Source organism: Channa argus, unplaced genomic scaffold (genome assembly GCF_033026475.1).
Source record: "Channa argus isolate prfri unplaced genomic scaffold, Channa argus male v1.0 Contig034, whole genome shotgun sequence".
Lineage (NCBI taxonomy): Eukaryota > Metazoa > Chordata > Actinopteri > Anabantiformes > Channidae > Channa > Channa argus.
The window spans coordinates 16,214-33,546 of record NW_027125253.1 but is presented as its reverse complement, the minus strand read 5'-3'; the positions used below and the strand labels follow the sequence as shown (position 1 = coordinate 33,546).

Below are 17,333 nucleotides of genomic sequence, written 5' to 3'. Positions count from 1 at the left end.
TTGGTTTGCCAACCATCGTGCTTCATTACTAGTAGACCATGTTACGGTCCTGGCCATATGTGTTGTTTTTATTTTGTTGTTCTTATAGGTGCCCTGCCTGATTGGCCGGATTGGGGGGCAGTACAGGAAGCTGATTGGTCCATCCTACACTTCCTGGAGTTTTAAAAGTACGGTTCCCAACAGCTAGCGAGGCTCTTTCTGGCATCAGCACCTGTTTGCTGTTCTTGGTTTCCAAACCTTATTTAGCATTTTTGAATTGTTAGGTTTTGTGCCGTGGTTTTGTTTATAAATTGTATATTTTGTAAATAGTATTAAATCTGTAGGGGTGAACTGCCATTTTCTTTGGACTGTTTTCACATTAGGGAGTTAGGGTTAGCAACTGTCTTTTTGTTTATTTCTATCAGGCTAGCTAGCACTTTCTGTGGGAAATGGCTTATTTTGTTTATTATGTTGGCCTTGGTTCGCCCTGAGTTGTAGTGTCATGTTTTGTTTGACACTTTCTTTCGTTTAAAATAAATATCATTCTGTTGGAACATCTCGATCCTGGATTTTGGTTTGGGGATCGGAGAGGGAACATGCTAATTTATCTTTGTATGTTGCACCCTGACCCCCTAGACAGGGGCGTAACAGACCAGTACAGTTATAGTACTTTGTACTTTGCCACATTTATCTTCTTCTTAGCAAGTGTCATGCATTCTGCTTCTCCAGCGTTTTTAGGAGCTGTTGATGATGTCAAATGCAGCTTACGGCCACACCGCTCTCTAAGCGCCCGATCTCGTCCGATCTCGGCAGTCAAATAGAGCTGGGCCTGGTTAGTACTTGGTAGGAAGACCGCCTGGGAATACCAGGTGCTGTAAGCTTTTTTGCTTGGGTTTACGGGCAGCACAAGCTGGTGTTACTGCCTATTTATTCATAGAAATTGTTCTATATTTTCATCAAATTTTGTTCTTTCATTGCTGTTTTGCTACTTTATTGGTTTGCCAACCATCGTGCTTCATTACTAGTAGACCATGTTACGGTCCTGGCCATATGTGTTGTTTTTATTTTGTTGTTCTTATAGGTGCCCTGCCTGATTGGCCGGATTGGGGGGCAGTACAGGAAGCTGATTGGTCCATCCTACACTTCCTGGAGTTTTAAAAGTACGGTTCCCAACAGCTAGCGAGGCTCTTTCTGGCATCAGCACCTGTTTGCTGTTCTTGGTTTCCAAACCTTATTTAGCATTTTTGAATTGTTAGGTTTTGTGCCGTGGTTTTGTTTATAAATTGTATATTTTGTAAATAGTATTAAATCTGTAGGGGTGAACTGCCATTTTCTTTGGACTGTTTTCACATTAGGGAGTTAGGGTTAGCGACTGTCTTTTGGTTTGTTTATTTCTATCAGGCTAGCTAGCACTTTCTGTGGGAAATGGCTTATTTTGTTTATTATGTTGGCCTTGGTTCGCCCTGAGTTGTAGTGTCATGTTTTGTTTGACACTTTCTTTCGTTTAAAATAAATATCATTCTGTTGGAACATCTCGATCCTGGATTATGGTTTGGAGACCGGAGAGGGAACATCCTAATTTATCTTTGTATGTTGCACCCTGACCCCCTAGACAGGGGCGTAACAGACCAGTACAGTTATAGTACTTTGTACTTTGCCACATTTATCTTCTTCTTAGCAAGTGTCATGCATTCTGCTTCTCCAGCGTTTTTAAGAGCTGTTGATGATGTCAAATGCAGCTTACGGCCACACCGCTCTCTAAGCGCCCGATCTCGTCCGATCTCGGCAGCCAAATAGAGCCGGGCCTGGTTAGTGCTTGGTAGGAAGACCGCCTGGGAATACCAGGTGCTGTAAGCTTTTTTGCTTGGGTTTACGGGCAGCACAAGCTGGTGTTACTGCCTATTTATTCATAGAAATTGTTCTATATTTTCATCAAATTTTGTTCTTTCATTGCTGTTTTGCTACTTTATTGGTTTGCCAACCATCGTGCTTCATTACTAGTAGACCATGTTACGGTCCTGGCCATATGTGTTGTTTTTATTTTCTTGTTCTTATAGGTGCCCTGCCTGATTGGCCGGATTGGGGGGCAGTACAGGAAGCTGATTGGTCCATCCTACACTTCCTGGAGTTTTAAAAGTACGGTTCCCAACAGCTAGCGAGGCTCTTTCTGGCATCAGCACCTGTTTGCTGTTCTTGGTTTCCAAACCTTATTTAGCATTTTTGAATTGTTAGGTTTTGTGCCGTGGTTTTGTTTATAAATTGTATATTTTGTAAATAGTATTAAATCTGTAGGGGTGAACTGCCATTTTCTTTGGACTGTTTTCACATTAGGGAGTTAGGGTTAGCGACTGTCTTTTTGTTTATTGCTATCAGGCTAGGTAGCACTTTCTGTGGGAAATGGCTTATTTTGTTTATTATGTTGGCCTTGGTTCGCCCTGAGTTGTAGTGTCATGTTTTGTTTGACACTTTCTTTCGTTTAAAATAAATATCATTCTGTTGGAACATCTCGATCCTGGATTTTGGTTTGGGGATCGGAGAGGGAACATGCTAATTTATCTTTGTATGTTGCACCCTGACCCCCTAGACAGGGGCGTAACAGACCAGTACAGTTATAGTACTTTGTACTTTGCCACATTTATCTTCTTCTTAGCAAGTGTCATGCATTCTGCTTCTCCAGCGTTTTTAGGAGCTGTTGATGATGTCAAATTCAGCTTACGGCCACACCGCTCTCTAAGCGCCCGATCTCGTCCGATCTCGGCAGTCAAATAGAGCCGGGCCTGGTTAGTACTTGGTAGGAAGACCGCCTGGGAATACCAGGTGCTGTAAGCTTTTTTGCTTGGGTTTACGGGCAGCACAAGCTGGTGTTACTGCCTATTTATTCATAGAAATTGTTCTATATTTTCATCAAATTTTGTTCTTTCATTGCTGTTTTGCTACTTTATTGGTTTGCCAACCATCGTGCTTCATTACTAGTAGACCATGTTACGGTCCTGGCCATATGTGTTGTTTTTATTTTCTTTTTCTTATAGGTGCCCTGCCTGATTGGCCGGATTGGGGGGCAGTACAGGAAGCTGATTGGTCCATCCTACACTTCCTGGAGTTTTAAAAGTACGGTTCCCAACAGCTAGCGAGGCTCTTTCTGGCATCAGCACCTGTTTGCTGTTCTTGGTTTCCAAACCTTATTTAGCATTTTTGAATTGTTAGGTTTTGTGCCGTGGTTTTGTTTATAAATTGTATATTTTGTAAATAGTATTAAATCTGTAGGGGTGAACTGCCATTTTCTTTGGAGTGTTTTCACATTAGGGAGTTAGGGTTAGCGACTATCTTTTGGTTTGTTTATTTCTATCAGGCTAGCTAACACTTTCTGTGGGAAATGGCCTATTTTGTTTATTATGTTGGCCTTGGTTCGCCCTGAGTTGTAGTGTCATGTTTTGTTTGACACTTTCTTTCGTTTAAAATAAATATCATTCTGTTGGAACATCTCGATCCTGGATTATGGTTTGGAGACCGGAGAGGGAACATGCTAATTTATCTTTGTATGTTGCACCCTGACCCCCTAGACAGGGGCGTAACAGACCAGTACAGTTATAGTACTTTGTACTTTGCCACATTTATCTTCTTCTTAGCAAGTGTCATGCATTCTGCTTCTCCAGCGTTTTTAAGAGCTGTTGATGATGTCAAATGCAGCTTACGGCCACACCGCTCTCTAAGCGCCCGATCTCGTCCGATCTCGGCAGCCAAATAGAGCCGGGCCTGGTTAGTACTTGGTAGGAAGACCGCCTGGGAATACCAGGTGCTGTAAGCTTTTTTTGCTTGGGTTTACGGGCAGCACAAGCTGGTGTTACTGCCTATTTATTCATAGAAATTGTTCTATATTTTCATCAAATTTTGTTCTTTCATTGCTGTTTTGCTACTTTATTGGTTTGCCAACCATCGTGCTTCATTACTAGTAGACCATGTTACGGTCCTGGCCATATGTGTTGTTTTTATTTTGTTGTTCTTATAGGTGCCCTGCCTGATTGGCCGGATTGAGGGGCAGTACAGGAAGCTTATTGGTCCATCCTACACTTCCTGGAGTTTTAAAAGTACGGTTCCCAACAGCTAGCGAGGCTCTTTCTGGCATCAGCACCTGTTTGCTGTTCTTGGTTTCCAAACCTTATTTAGCATTTTTGAATTGTTAGGTTTTGTGCCGTGGTTTTGTTTATAAATTGTATATTTTGTAAATAGTATTAAATCTGTAGGGGTGGACTGCCATTTTCTTTTGATTGTTTTCTCTTGTTTTCACATTAAGGAGTTAGGGTTAGCGACTGTCTTTTGGTTTGTTTATTTCTATCAGGCTAGCTAGCACTTTCTGTGGGAAATGGCTTATTTTGTTTATTATGTTGGCCTTGGTTCGCCCTGAGTTGTGTCATTTTTTGATTGTCACTTTCTTTCGTTTAAAATAAATATCATTCTGTTGGAACATGTCGATCCTGGATTTTGGTTTGGGGATCGGAGAGGGAACATGCTAATTTATCTTTGTATGTTGCACCCTGACCCCCTAGACAGGGGCGTAACAGACCAGTACAGTTATAGTACTTTGTACTTTGCCACATTTATCTTCTTCTTAGCAAGTGTCATGCATTCTGCTTCTCCAGCGTTTTTAGGAGCTGTTGATGATGTCAAATGCAGCTTACGGCCACACCGCTCTCTAAGCGCCCGATCTCGTCCGATCTCGGCAGTCAAATAGAGCCGGGCCTGGTTAGTACTTGGTAGGAAGACCGCCTGGGAATACCAGGTGCTGTAAGCTTTTTTGCTTGGGTTTACGGGCAGCACAAGCTGGTGTTACTGCCTATTTATTCATAGAAATTGTTCTATATTTTCATCAAATTTTGTTCTTTCATTGCTGTTTTGCTACTTTATTGGTTTGCCAACCATCGTGCTTCATTACTAGTAGACCATGTTACGGTCCTGGCCATATGTGTTGTTTTTATTTTCTTTTTCTTATAGGTGCCCTGCCTGATTGGCCGGATTGGGGGGCAGTACAGGAAGCTGATTGGTCCATCCTACAATTCCTGGAGTTTTAAAAGTACGGTTCCCAACAGCTAGCGAGGCTCTTTCTGGCATCAGCACCTGTTTGCTGTTCTTGGTTTCCAAACCTTATTTAGCATTTTTGAATTGTTAGGTTTTGTGCCGTGGTTTTGTTTATAAATTGTATATTTTGTAAATAGTATTAAATCTGTAGGGGTGAACTGCCATTTTCTTTGGACTGTTTTCACATTAGGGAGTTAGGGTTAGCGACTGTCTTTTGGTTTGTTTATTTCTATCAGGCTAGCTAGCACTTTCTGTGGGAAATGGCTTATTTTGTTTATTATGTTGGCCTTGGTTCGCCCTGAGTTGTAGTGTCATGTTTTGTTTGACACTTTCTTTCGTTTAAAATAAATATCATTCTGTTGGAACATCTCGATCCTGGATTATGGTTTGGAGACCGGAGAGGGAACATCCTAATTTATCTTTGTATGTTGCACCCTGACCCCCTAGACAGGGGCGTAACAGACCAGTACAGTTATAGTACTTTGTACTTTGCCACATTTATCTTCTTCTTAGCAAGTGTCATGCATTCTGCTTCTCCAGCGTTTTTAGGAGCTGTTGATGATGTCAAATGCAGCTTACGGCCACACCGCTCTCTAAGCGCCCGATCTCGTCCGATCTCGGCAGTCAAATAGAGCCGGGCCTGGTTAGTACTTGGTAGGAAGACCGCCTGGGAATACCAGGTGCTGTAAGCTTTTTTGCTTGGGTTTACGGGCAGCACAAGCTGGTGTTACTGCCTATTTATTCATAGAAATTGTTCCATATTTTCATCAAATTTTGTTCTTTCATTGCTGTTTTGCTACTTTATTGGTTTGTCAACCATCGTGCTTCATTACTAGTAGACCATGTTACGGTCCTGGCCATATGTGTTGTTTTTATTTTGTTGTTCTTATAGGTGCCCTGCCTTATTGGCCGGATTGGGGGGCAGTACAGGAAGCTGATTGGTCCATCCTTCACTTCCTGGAGTTTAAAAGTACGGTTCCCAACAGCTAGCGAGGCTCTTTCTGGCAGCAGCACCTGTTTGCTGTTCTTGGTTTCCAAACCTTATTTAGCATTTTTGAATTGTTCGGTTTTGTGCCGTGGTTTGGTTTATAAATTGTATATTTTGTAAATAGTATTAAATCTGTAGGGGTGAACTGCCATTTTCTTTGGACTGTTTTCACATTAGGGAGTTAGGGATAGCGACTGTCTTTTTGTTTATTTCTATCAGGCTAGCTAGCACTTTCTGTGGGAAATGGCTTATTTTGTTTATTATGTTGGCCTTGGTTCGCCCTGAGTTGTAGTGTCATGTTTTGTTTGACACTTTCTTTCGTTTAAAATAAATATCATTCTGTTGGAACATCTCGATCCTGGATTTTGGTTTGGGGATCGGAGAGGGAACATGCTAATTTATCTTTTTATGTTGCACCCTGACACCCTAGACAGGGGCGTAACAGACCAGTACAGTTATAGTACTTTGTACTTTGCAACATTTATCTTCTTCTTAGCAAGTGTCATGCATTCTGCTTCTCCAGCGTTTTTAGGAGCTGTTGATGATGTCAAATGCAGCTTACGGCCACACCGCTCTCTAAGCGCCCGATCTCGTCCGATCTCGGCAGCCAAATAGAGCCGGGCCTGGTTAGTACTTGGTAGGAAGACCGCCTGGGAATACCAGGTGCTGTAAGCTTTTTTGCTTGGGTTTACGGGCAGCACAAGCTGGTGTTACTGCCTATTTATTCATAGAAATTGTTCTATATTTTCATCAAATTTTGTTCTTTCATTGCTGTTTTGCTACTTTATTGGTTTGCCAACCATCGTGCTTCATTACTAGTAGACCATGTTACGGTCCTGGCCATATGTGTTGTTTTTATTTTGTTGTTCTTATAGGTGCCCTGCCTGATTGGCCGGATTGGGGGGCAGTACAGGAAGCTGATTGGTCCATCCTACACTTCCTGGAGTTTTAAAAGTACGGTTCCCAACAGCTAGCGAGGCTCTTTCTGGCATCAGCACCTGTTTGCTGTTCTTGGTTTCCAAACCTTATTTAGCATTTTTGAATTGTTAGGTTTTGTGCCGTGGTTTTGTTTATAAATTGTATATTTTGTAAATAGTATTAAATCTGTAGGGGTGGACTGCCATTTTCTTTTGATTGTTTTCTCTTGTTTTCACATTAAGGAGTTAGGGTTAGCGACTGTCTTTTGGTTTGTTTATTTCTATCAGGCTAGCTAGCACTTTCTGTGGGAAATGGCTTATTTTGTTTATTATGTTGGCCTTGGTTCGCCCTGAGTTGTGTCATTTTTTGATTGTCACTTTCTTTCGTTTAAAATAAATATCATTCTGTTGGAACATGTCGATCCTGGATTTTGGTTTGGGGATCGGAGAGGGAACATGCTAATTTATCTTTGTATGTTGCACCCTGACCCCCTAGACAGGGGCGTAACAGACCAGTACAGTTATAGTACTTTGTACTTTGCCACATTTATCTTCTTCTTAGCAAGTGTCATGCATTCTGCTTCTCCAGCGTTTTTAGGAGCTGTTGATGATGTCAAATGCAGCTTACGGCCACACCGCTCTCTAAGCGCCCGATCTCGTCCGATCTCGGCAGTCAAATAGAGCCGGGCCTGGTTAGTACTTGGTAGGAAGACCGCCTGGGAATACCAGGTGCTGTAAGCTTTTTTGCTTGGGTTTACGGGCAGCACAAGCTGGTGTTACTGCCTATTTATTCATAGAAATTGTTCTATATTTTCATCAAATTTTGTTCTTTCATTGCTGTTTTGCTACTTTATTGGTTTGCCAACCATCGTGCTTCATTACTAGTAGACCATGTTACGGTCCTGGCCATATGTGTTGTTTTTATTTTCTTTTTCTTATAGGTGCCCTGCCTGATTGGCCGGATTGGGGGGCAGTACAGGAAGCTGATTGGTCCATCCTACACTTCCTGGAGTTTTAAAAGTACGGTTCCCAACAGCTAGCGAGGCTCTTTCTGGCATCAGCACCTGTTTGCTGTTCTTGGTTTCCAAACCTTATTTAGCATTTTTGAATTGTTAGGTTTTGTGCCGTGGTTTTGTTTATAAATTGTATATTTTGTAAATAGTATTAAATCTGTAGGGGTGAGCTGCCATTTTCTTTGGACTGTTTTCACATTAGGGAGTTAGGGTTAGCGACTGTCTTTTGGTTTGTTTATTTCTATCAGGCTAGCTAGCACTTTCTGTGGGAAATGGCTTATTTTGTTTATTATGTTGGCCTTGGTTCGCCCTGAGTTGTAGTGTCATGTTTTGTTTGACACTTTCTTTCGTTTAAAATAAATATCATTCTGTTGGAACATCTCGATCCTGGATTATGGTTTGGAGACCGGAGAGGGAACATCCTAATTTATCTTTGTATGTTGCACCCTGACCCCCTAGACAGGGGCGTAACAGACCAGTACAGTTATAGTACTTTGTACTTTGCCACATTTATCTTCTTCTTAGCAAGTGTCATGCATTCTGCTTCTCCAGCGTTTTTAGGAGCTGTTGATGATGTCAAATGCAGCTTACGGCCACACCGCTCTCTAAGCGCCCGATCTCGTCCGATCTCGGCAGTCAAATAGAGCCGGGCCTGGTTAGTACTTGGTAGGAAGACCGCCTGGGAATACCAGGTGCTGTAAGCTTTTTTGCTTGGGTTTACGGGCAGCACAAGCTGGTGTTACTGCCTATTTATTCATAGAAATTGTTCCATATTTTCATCAAATTTTGTTCTTTCATTGCTGTTTTGCTACTTTATTGGTTTGTCAACCATCGTGCTTCATTACTAGTAGACCATGTTACGGTCCTGGCCATATGTGTTGTTTTTATTTTGTTGTTCTTATAGGTGCCCTGCCTTATTGGCCGGATTGGGGGGCAGTACAGGAAGCTGATTGGTCCATCCTTCACTTCCTGGAGTTTAAAAGTACGGTTCCCAACAGCTAGCGAGGCTCTTTCTGGCAGCAGCACCTGTTTGCTGTTCTTGGTTTCCAAACCTTATTTAGCATTTTTGAATTGTTCGGTTTTGTGCCGTGGTTTGGTTTATAAATTGTATATTTTGTAAATAGTATTAAATCTGTAGGGGTGAACTGCCATTTTCTTTGGACTGTTTTCACATTAGGGAGTTAGGGATAGCGACTGTCTTTTTGTTTATTTCTATCAGGCTAGCTAGCACTTTCTGTGGGAAATGGCTTATTTTGTTTATTATGTTGGCCTTGGTTCGCCCTGAGTTGTAGTGTCATGTTTTGTTTGACACTTTCTTTCGTTTAAAATAAATATCATTCTGTTGGAACATCTCGATCCTGGATTTTGGTTTGGGGATCGGAGAGGGAACATGCTAATTTATCTTTTTATGTTGCACCCTGACACCCTAGACAGGGGCGTAACAGACCAGTACAGTTATAGTACTTTGTACTTTGCAACATTTATCTTCTTCTTAGCAAGTGTCATGCATTCTGCTTCTCCAGCGTTTTTAGGAGCTGTTGATGATGTCAAATGCAGCTTACGGCCACACCGCTCTCTAAGCGCCCGATCTCGTCCGATCTCGGCAGCCAAATAGAGCCGGGCCTGGTTAGTACTTGGTAGGAAGACCGCCTGGGAATACCAGGTGCTGTAAGCTTTTTTGCTTGGGTTTACGGGCAGCACAAGCTGGTGTTACTGCCTATTTATTCATAGAAATTGTTCTATATTTTCATCAAATTTTGTTCTTTCATTGCTGTTTTGCTACTTTATTGGTTTGCCAACCATCGTGCTTCATTACTAGTAGACCATGTTACGGTCCTGGCCATATGTGTTGTTTTTATTTTGTTGTTCTTATAGGTGCCCTGCCTGATTGGCCGGATTGGGGGGCAGTACAGGAAGCTGATTGGTCCATCCTACACTTCCTGGAGTTTTAAAAGTACGGTTCCCAACAGCTAGCGAGGCTCTTTCTGGCATCAGCACCTGTTTGCTGTTCTTGGTTTCCAAACCTTATTTAGCATTTTTGAATTGTTAGGTTTTGTGCCGTGGTTTTGTTTATAAATTGTATATTTTGTAAATAGTATTAAATCTGTAGGGGTGGACTGCCATTTTCTTTTGATTGTTTTCTCTTGTTTTCACATTAAGGAGTTAGGGTTAGCGACTGTCTTTTGGTTTGTTTATTTCTATCAGGCTAGCTAGCACTTTCTGTGGGAAATGGCTTATTTTGTTTATTATGTTGGCCTTGGTTCGCCCTGAGTTGTGTCATTTTTTGATTGTCACTTTCTTTCGTTTAAAATAAATATCATTCTGTTGGAACATGTCGATCCTGGATTTTGGTTTGGGGATCGGAGAGGGAACATGCTAATTTATCTTTGTATGTTGCACCCTGACCCCCTAGACAGGGGCGTAACAGACCAGTACAGTTATAGTACTTTGTACTTTGCCACATTTATCTTCTTCTTAGCAAGTGTCATGCATTCTGCTTCTCCAGCGTTTTTAGGAGCTGTTGATGATGTCAAATGCAGCTTACGGCCACACCGCTCTCTAAGCGCCCGATCTCGTCCGATCTCGGCAGTCAAATAGAGCCGGGCCTGGTTAGTACTTGGTAGGAAGACCGCCTGGGAATACCAGGTGCTGTAAGCTTTTTTGCTTGGGTTTACGGGCAGCACAAGCTGGTGTTACTGCCTATTTATTCATAGAAATTGTTCTATATTTTCATCAAATTTTGTTCTTTCATTGCTGTTTTGCTACTTTATTGGTTTGCCAACCATCGTGCTTCATTACTAGTAGACCATGTTACGGTCCTGGCCATATGTGTTGTTTTTATTTTCTTTTTCTTATAGGTGCCCTGCCTGATTGGCCGGATTGGGGGGCAGTACAGGAAGCTGATTGGTCCATCCTACACTTCCTGGAGTTTTAAAAGTACGGTTCCCAACAGCTAGCGAGGCTCTTTCTGGCATCAGCACCTGTTTGCTGTTCTTGGTTTCCAAACCTTATTTAGCATTTTTGAATTGTTAGGTTTTGTGCCGTGGTTTTGTTTATAAATTGTATATTTTGTAAATAGTATTAAATCTGTAGGGGTGAGCTGCCATTTTCTTTGGACTGTTTTCACATTAGGGAGTTAGGGTTAGCGACTGTCTTTTGGTTTGTTTATTTCTATCAGGCTAGCTAGCACTTTCTGTGGGAAATGGCTTATTTTGTTTATTATGTTGGCCTTGGTTCGCCCTGAGTTGTGTCATTTTTTGTTTGTCACTTTCTTTCGTTTAAAATAAATATCATTCTGTTGGAACATCTCGATCCTGGATTTTGGTTTGGGGATCGGAGAGGGAACATGCTAATTTATCTTTGTATTTTGCACCCTGACCCCCTAGACAGGGGCGTAACAGACCAGTACAGTTATAGTACTTTGTACTTTGCCACATTTATCTTCTTCTTAGCAAGTGTCATGCATTCTGCTTCTCCAGCGTTTTTAAGAGCTGTTGATGATGTCAAATGCAGCTTACGGCCACACCGCTCTCTAAGCGCCCGATCTCGTCCGATCTCGGCAGCCAAATAGAGCCGGGCCTGGTTAGTACTTGGTAGGAAGACCGCCTGGGAATACCAGGTGCTGTAAGCTTTTTTGCTTGGGTTTACGGGCAGCACAAGCTGGTGTTACTGCCTATTTATTCATAGAAATTGTTCTATATTTTCATCAAATTTTGTTCTTTCATTGCTGTTTTGCTACTTTATTGGTTTGCCAACCATCGTGCTTCATTACTAGTAGACCATGTTACGGTCCTGGCCATATGTGTTGTTTTTATTTTGTTGTTCTTATAGGTGCCCTGCCTGATTGGCCGGATTGGGGGGCAGTACAGGAAGCTGATTGGTCCATCCTACACTTCCTGGAGTTTTAAAAGTACGGTTCCCAACAGCTAGCGAGGCTCTTTCTGGCATCAGCACCTGTTTGCTGTTCTTGGTTTCCAAACCTTATTTAGCATTTTTGAATTGTTAGGTTTTGTGCCGTGGTTTTGTTTATAAATTGTATATTTTGTAAATAGTATTAAATCTGTAGGGGTGAACTGCCATTTTCTTTGGACTGTTTTCACATTAGGGAGTTAGGGTTAGCAACTGTCTTTTTGTTTATTTCTATCAGGCTAGCTAGCACTTTCTGTGGGAAATGGCTTATTTTGTTTATTATGTTGGCCTTGGTTCGCCCTGAGTTGTAGTGTCATGTTTTGTTTGACACTTTCTTTCGTTTAAAATAAATATCATTCTGTTGGAACATCTCGATCCTGGATTTTGGTTTGGGGATCGGAGAGGGAACATGCTAATTTATCTTTGTATGTTGCACCCTGACCCCCTAGACAGGGGCGTAACAGACCAGTACAGTTATAGTACTTTGTACTTTGCCACATTTATCTTCTTCTTAGCAAGTGTCATGCATTCTGCTTCTCCAGCGTTTTTAAGAGCTGTTGATGATGTCAAATGCAGCTTACGGCCACACCGCTCTCTAAGCGCCCGATCCCATCCGATCTCGGCAGCCAAATAGGGCCGGGCCTTGTTAGTACTTGGTAGGAAGACCGCCTGGGAATACCACGTGCTGTAAGCTTCTTTGCTTGGGTTTACGGGCAGCACAAGCTGGTGTTACTGCCTATTTATTCATAGAAATTGTTCTATATTTTCACCAAATTTTGTTCTTTCATTGCTGTTTTGCTACTTTATTGGTTTGCCAACCATCGTGCTTCATTACTAGTAGACCATGTTACGGTCCTGGCCATATGTGTTGTTTTTATTTTCTTGTTCTTATAGGTGCCCTGCCTGATTGGCCGGATTGGGGGGCAGTACAGGAAGCTGATTGGTCCATCCTACACTTCCTGGAGTTTTAAAAGTACGGTTCCCAACAGCTAGCGAGGCTCTTTCTGGCAGCAGCACCTGTTTGCTGTTCTTGCTTTCCAAACCTTATTTAGCATTTTTGAATTGTTAGGTTTTGTGCCGTGGTTTTGTTTATAAATTGTATATTTTGTAAATAGTATTAAATCTGTAGGGGTGGACTGCCATTTTCTTTTGATTGTTTTCTCTTGTTTTCACATTAGGGAGTTAGGGTTAGCGACTGTCTTTTGGTTTGTTTATTTCTATCAGGCTGACTAGCACTTTCTGTGGGAAATGGCTTATTTTGTTTATTATGTTGGCCTTGGTTCGCCCTGAGTTGTAGTGTCATGTTTTGTTTGACACTTTCTTTCGTTTAAAATAAATATCATTCTGTTGGAACATCTCGATCCTGGATTTTGGTTTGGGGATCGGAGAGGGAACATGCTAATTTATCTTTGTATGTTTCACCCTGACCCCCTAAACAGGGGCGTAACAGACCAGTACAGTTATAGTACTTTGTACTTTGCCACATTTATCTTCTTCTTAGCAAGTGTCATGCATTCTGCTTCTCTAGCGTTTTTAAGAGCTGTTGATGATGTCAAATGCAGCTTACGGCCACACCGCTCTCTAAGCGCCCGATCTCGTCCGATCTCGGCAGCCAAATAGAGCCGGGCCTGGTTAGTACTTGGTAGGAAGACCGCCTGGGAATACCAGGTGCTGTAAGCTTTTTTGCTTGGGTTTACGGGCAGCACAAGCTTGTGTTACTGCCTATTTATTCATAGAAATTGTTCTATATTTTCATCAAATTTTGTTCTTTCATTGCTGTTTTGCTACTTTATTGGTTTGCCAACCATCGTGCTTCATTACTAGTAGACCATGTTACGGTCCTGGCCATATGTGTTGTTTTTATTTTCTTGTTCTTATAGGTGCCCTGCCTGATTGGCCGGATTGGGGGGCAGTACAGGAAGCTGATTGGTCCATCCTACACTTCCTGGAGTTTTAAAAGTACGGTTCCCAACGGCTAGCGAGGCTCTTTCTGGCATCAGCACCTGTTTGCTGTTCTTGGTTTCCAAACCTTATTTAGCATTTTTGAATTGTTAGGTTTTGTGCCGTGGTTTTGTTTATAAATTGTATATTTTGTAAATAGTATTAAATCTGTAGGGGTGAACTGCCATTTTCTTTGGACTGTTTTCACATTAGGGAGTTAGGGTTAGAGACTGTCTTTTGGTTTGTTTATTTCTATCAGGCTAGCTAGCACTTTCTGTGGGAAATGGCTTATTTTGTTTATTATGTTGGCCTTGGTTCGCCCTGAGTTGTAGTGTCATGTTTTGTTTGACACTTTCTTTCATTTAAAATAAATATCATTCTGTTGGAACATCTCGATCCTGGATTTTGGTTTGGGGATCGGAGAGGGAACATGCTAATTTATCTTTGTATGTTGCACCCTGACCCCCTAGACAGGGGCGTAACAGACCAGTACAGTTATAGTACTTTGTACTTTGCCACATTTATCTTCTTCTTAGCAAGTGTCATGCATTCTGCTTCTCCAGCGTTTTTAAGAGCTGTTGATGATGTCAAATGCAGCTTACGGCCACACCGCTCTCTAAGCGCCCGATCCCGTCCGATCTCGGCAGCCAAATAGGGCCGGGCCTTGTTAGTACTTGGTAGGAAGACCGCCTGGGAATACCACGTGCTGTAAGCTTCTTTGCTTGGGTTTACGGGCAGCACAAGCTGGTGTTACTGCCTATTTATTCATAGAAATTGTTCTATATTTTCACCAAATTTTGTTCTTTCATTGCTGTTTTGCTACTTTATTGGTTTGCCAACCATCGTGCTTCATTACTAGTAGACCATGTTACGGTCCTGGCCATATGTGTTGTTTTTATTTTCTTGTTCTTATAGGTGCCCTGCCTGATTGGCCGGATTGGGGGGCAGTACAGGAAGCTGATTGGTCCATCCTACACTTCCTGGAGTTTTAAAAGTACGGTTCCCAACAGCTAGCGAGGCTCTTTCTGGCATCAGCACCTGTTTGCTGTTCTTGGTTTCCAAACCTTATTTAGCATTTTTGAATTGTTAGGTTTTGTGCCGTGGTTTTGTTTATAAATTGTATATTTTGTAAATAGTATTAAATCTGTAGGGGTGAACTGCCATTTTCTTTGGACTGTTTTCACATTAGGGAGTTAGGGTTAGAGACTGTCTTTTGGTTTGTTTATTTCTATCAGGCTAGCTAGCACTTTCTGTGGGAAATGGCTTATTTTGTTTATTATGTTGGCCTTGGTTCGCCCTGAGTTGTAGTGTCATGTTTTGTTTGACACTTTCTTTCGTTTAAAATAAATATCATTCTGTTGGAACATCTCGATCCTGGATTTTGGTTTGGGGATCGGAGAGGGAACATGCTAATTTATCTTTGTATGTTGCACCCTGACCCCCTAGACAGGGGCGTAACAGACCAGTACAGTTATAGTACTTTGTACTTTGCCACATTTATCTTCTTCTAAGCAAGTGTCATGCATTCTGCTTCTCCAGCGTTTTTAAGAGCTGTTGATGATGTCAAATGCAGCTTACGGCCACACCGCTCTCTAAGCGCCCGATCCCGTCCGATCTCGGCAGCCAAATAGGGCCGGGCCTTGTTAGTACTTGGTAGGAAGACCGCCTGGGAATACCACGTGCTGTAAGCTTCTTTGCTTGGGTTTACGGGCAGCACAAGCTGGTGTTACTGCCTATTTATTCATAGAAATTGTTCTATATTTTCACCAAATTTTGTTCTTTCATTGCTGTTTTGCTACTTTATTGGTTTGCCAACCATCGTGCTTCATTACTAGTAGACCATGTTACGGTCCTGGCCATATGTGTTGTTTTTATTTTCTTGTTCTTATAGGTGCCCTGCCTGATTGGCCGGATTGGGGGGCACTACAGGAAGCTGATTGGTCCATCCTACACTTCCTGGAGTTTTAAAAGTACGGTTCCCAACAGCTAGCAAGGCTCTTTCTGGCATCAGCACCTGTTTGCTGTTCTTGGTTTCCAAACCTTATTTAGCATTTTTGAATTGTTAGGTTTTGTGCCGTGGTTTTGTTTATAAATTGTATATTTTGTAAATAGTATTAAATCTGTAGGGGTGAACTGCCATTTTCTTTGGACTGTTTTCACATTAGGGAGTTAGGGTTAGAGACTGTCTTTTGGTTTGTTTATTTCTATCAGGCTAGCTAGCACTTTCTGTGGGAAATGGCTTATTTTGTTTATTATGTTGGCCTTGGTTCGCCCTGAGTTGTAGTGTCATGTTTTGTTTGACACTTTCTTTCGTTTAAAATAAATATCATTCTGTTGGAACATCTCGATCCTGGATTTTGGTGTGGGGATCGGAGAGGGAACATGCTAATTTATCTTTGTATGTTTCACCCTGACCCCCTAAACAGGGGCGTAACAGACCAGTACAGTTATAGTACTTTGTACTTTGCCACATTTATCTTCTTCTTAGCAAGTGTCATGCATTCTGCTTCTCTAGCGTTTTTAAGAGCTGTTGATGATGTCAAATGCAGCTTACGGCCACACCGCTCTCTAAGCGCCCGATCTCGTCCGATCTCGGCAGCCAAATAGAGCCGGGCCTGGTTAGTACTTGGTAGGAAGACCGCCTGGGAATACCAGGTGCTGTAAGCTTATTTGCTTGGGTTTACGGGCAGCACAAGCTTGTGTTACTGCCTATTTATTCATAGAAATTGTTCTATATTTTCATCAAATTTTGTTCTTTCATTGCTGTTTTGCTACTTTATTGGTTTGCCAACCATCGTGCTTCATTACTAGTAGACCATGTTACGGTCCTGGCCATATGTGTTGTTTTTATTTTCTTGTTCTTATAGGTGCCCTGCCTGATTGGCCGGATTGGGGGGCAGTACAGGAAGCTGATTGGTCCATCCTACACTTGCTGGAGTTTTAAAAGTACGGTTCCCAACAGCTAGCGAGGCTCTTTCTGGCATCAGCACCTGTTTGCTGTTCTTGGTTTCCAAACCTTATTTAGCATTTTTAAATTGTTAGGTTTTGTGCCGTGGTTTTGTTTATAAATTGTATATTTTGTAAATAGTATTAAATCTGTAAGGGTGAACTGCCATTTTCTTTGGACTGTTTTCACATTAGGGAGTTAGGGTTAGCGACTGTCTTTTGGTTTGTTTATTTCTATCAGGCTAGCTAGCACTTTCTGTGGGAAATGGCTTATTTTGTTTATTATGTTGGCCTTGGTTCGCCCTGAGTTGTAGTGTCATGTTTTGTTTGACACTTTCTTTCGTTTAAAATAAATATCATTCTGTTGGAACATCTCGATCCTGGATTTTGGTTTGGGGATCGGAGAGGGAACATGCTAATTTATCTTTGTATGTTGCACCCTGATCCCCTAGACAGGGGCGTAACAGACCAGTACAGTTATAGTACTTTGTACTTTGCCACATTTATCTTCTTCTTAGCAAGTGTCATGCATTCTGCTTCTCCAGCGTTTTTAAGAGCTGTTGATGA

At 41.9% G+C, this 17,333-nt stretch overlaps 1 non-coding gene and 16 pseudogenes across 1 annotated transcript; all 17 read left to right on the top strand.

Moving 5' to 3' along the window:
• The first annotated feature begins 741 nt into the window (after nucleotides 1–741).
• Nucleotides 742–860, top strand: LOC137117067 (5S ribosomal RNA). Its single transcript, XR_010913587.1, has one exon. It is a non-coding gene; the product is annotated as a 5S ribosomal RNA (ribosomal RNA).
• An 857-nt stretch (nucleotides 861–1,717) lies between these two features.
• Nucleotides 1,718–1,836, top strand: LOC137117342 (5S ribosomal RNA; annotated as a pseudogene).
• Nucleotides 1,837–2,689: 853 nt separating this feature from the next.
• LOC137117306 (5S ribosomal RNA) lies at nucleotides 2,690–2,808 on the top strand (annotated as a pseudogene).
• Nucleotides 2,809–3,665: 857 nt separating this feature from the next.
• LOC137117079 (5S ribosomal RNA) lies at nucleotides 3,666–3,784 on the top strand (annotated as a pseudogene).
• Nucleotides 3,785–4,649: 865 nt separating this feature from the next.
• On the top strand, nucleotides 4,650–4,768 carry LOC137117293 (5S ribosomal RNA; annotated as a pseudogene).
• An 857-nt stretch (nucleotides 4,769–5,625) lies between these two features.
• On the top strand, nucleotides 5,626–5,744 carry LOC137117282 (5S ribosomal RNA; annotated as a pseudogene).
• An 852-nt stretch (nucleotides 5,745–6,596) lies between these two features.
• Nucleotides 6,597–6,715, top strand: LOC137117078 (5S ribosomal RNA; annotated as a pseudogene).
• An 864-nt stretch (nucleotides 6,716–7,579) lies between these two features.
• Nucleotides 7,580–7,698, top strand: LOC137117271 (5S ribosomal RNA; annotated as a pseudogene).
• An 857-nt stretch (nucleotides 7,699–8,555) lies between these two features.
• On the top strand, nucleotides 8,556–8,674 carry LOC137117260 (5S ribosomal RNA; annotated as a pseudogene).
• Nucleotides 8,675–9,526: 852 nt separating this feature from the next.
• LOC137117077 (5S ribosomal RNA) lies at nucleotides 9,527–9,645 on the top strand (annotated as a pseudogene).
• An 864-nt stretch (nucleotides 9,646–10,509) lies between these two features.
• On the top strand, nucleotides 10,510–10,628 carry LOC137117249 (5S ribosomal RNA; annotated as a pseudogene).
• An 854-nt stretch (nucleotides 10,629–11,482) lies between these two features.
• On the top strand, nucleotides 11,483–11,601 carry LOC137117076 (5S ribosomal RNA; annotated as a pseudogene).
• An 853-nt stretch (nucleotides 11,602–12,454) lies between these two features.
• Nucleotides 12,455–12,573, top strand: LOC137117423 (5S ribosomal RNA; annotated as a pseudogene).
• Nucleotides 12,574–13,440: 867 nt separating this feature from the next.
• LOC137117075 (5S ribosomal RNA) lies at nucleotides 13,441–13,559 on the top strand (annotated as a pseudogene).
• Nucleotides 13,560–14,416: 857 nt separating this feature from the next.
• On the top strand, nucleotides 14,417–14,535 carry LOC137117432 (5S ribosomal RNA; annotated as a pseudogene).
• An 857-nt stretch (nucleotides 14,536–15,392) lies between these two features.
• On the top strand, nucleotides 15,393–15,511 carry LOC137117431 (5S ribosomal RNA; annotated as a pseudogene).
• Nucleotides 15,512–16,368: 857 nt separating this feature from the next.
• Nucleotides 16,369–16,487, top strand: LOC137117074 (5S ribosomal RNA; annotated as a pseudogene).
• Nucleotides 16,488–17,333: the final 846 nt, after the last annotated feature.